Source organism: Brassica oleracea, chromosome C3, assembly GCF_000695525.1.
Source record: "Brassica oleracea var. oleracea cultivar TO1000 chromosome C3, BOL, whole genome shotgun sequence".
In the NCBI taxonomy this organism is placed as follows: Eukaryota; Viridiplantae; Streptophyta; class Magnoliopsida; order Brassicales; family Brassicaceae; genus Brassica; species Brassica oleracea.
The window spans coordinates 26,212,672-26,214,323 of NC_027750.1; the positions used below are offsets into that span (position 1 = coordinate 26,212,672).

Here is a 1,652-nt window from a genome sequence, read left to right on the forward strand (position 1 = left end):
TTCTTCTTGAAGGCGGCCATGCTAAAGGGGAATGAGTAGTTTGGAGTGTCGCTGCAGCTAAACTCGTATTCTTTCCGCGGCTGTGATGGGGCGGTGGCTGGTACGCGGCGGCGGTTGTGGAACATGAGATTCTTGCCGCGTTTGAGAGTGGCGTTAAAGTCGGCGAGGAGCTTTTGCTTGGAGATGACTTTGTGTAACATGTACATGACAAAACGCACGATGTTCCACAGCTTCTTGCTTAATGGTACGTTCTTCTCCATCTCTTGAATTTAGAGTCATAGAATGGGATTATTGTTTTTCTTTGGCAAAATATTTGCTTATGGACTAAGGATTAATGTGTGGGGGATTTTTAGAGGGGAAAGGGAGAAAGACTTTTCTACAAAGTACTTAAACGTGGAACATTACACAAACAATTTTAATTATGTTGTTGTTAATGGAAAAGAAAAAGATATTTTGGATTTTTAATCAACTTTTGTTGTACTTTAGATTGCACTATGTATTACGGCCATCTATATGTGGATAGTAGGTCATGTTTTTCTATATAAAATAAATTGAAATACATACAAAAATAAACTAGGGGGTGTCTTTAATGACTTGGCCTTCTAGTATGATGGTATATAGTATATACACACTTCACAACTGCATCTTTTTTATCACAAAAGTATTTACTTTTCTGAAGGAATTGTATAAAACATCAGTTTTCTATTGCAACTGTGGGTAAACCTTTTGTCTTTATACTTTCTTTCTAGTTTGTCTTAAAAGTTTAAATCCTTCACCACTAGTATAATTTGTACCACAAAGTTAAGCCAAAGAAAAAAAAGTAATAGAAAAAGAAGCCCAAGTTTAAAAGAGAGGAAAATTCAACAACCCCACTTTTTGCAAATCTCTGCACTTACCCCTTAGATCATCATTATAGGTGGGACTTGTTTTAGGGCCCTTAACTATTTTTTATTATTATTTTTGGCTTAAGGACTAAAGTAAGGGATTTGGCTAAATTAGTTGATTATTGGTGGGACTTATGTTGTCCTTTAGTTAATTTAATTTATTATTTTAATTAATAATTAATGACATATATAAAAAAGAATTTTTAAATAAAACATATAAAAGAAAAATGTAATATTAAAATTGGAAACATAAAAAAATTACATTTTTGAAAGAAAATACAAACATCATAATAAAGAAAATAGAAAACATAAGAAAATGACATTTTTGAAAGAAAATACAAATTATATATTATTTGTAGGATGTCCAAATTTAGTCCATATATTTTCAATCAAATCATTTTTCAAATGTTGATGGACTTGTCTATTCCGAACGCTCGTTCGACGTTCAAGTGTACTCCCGACAGTTGAAGGCATATTGACGGAAAATGTTTCCACATCTCCTTCTTCAAATTCATCAACGTTCTCATCCCTTCTTGATGATCGTTCATCTTCGACAATCATATTATGGAGTATGATACATGCTCTCATAATATTTCCTATTTTTTCTTTATCCCAAATATTAGATGGATTTCTAACAACGGCAAACCTAGCTTGTAGGACTCCGAATGCACGCTCGACATCTTTTCGCACAGCTTCTTGGGTTTGAGCAAATAATGAATGCTTCTGACCTTGTGGTAGTCGGATAGATTGAATAAAAGTAGCCCATTT

General features: G+C 33.4%; 1 protein-coding gene across 1 annotated transcript in view; it reads left to right on the forward strand.

Annotated features, from left to right (window-relative positions):
* The first annotated feature begins 17 nt into the window (after nucleotides 1-17).
* Nucleotides 18-1,652, forward strand: part of LOC106333835 (CASP-like protein 3A1) — a 4,243-nt gene continuing 2,608 nt past the window's right edge. Inside the window, exon 1 of the mRNA XM_013772232.1 lies at nucleotides 18-244. The gene's annotated coding sequence lies outside the window, so the exon portion shown is untranslated. The remainder of the gene's footprint in view (nucleotides 245-1,652) is intronic.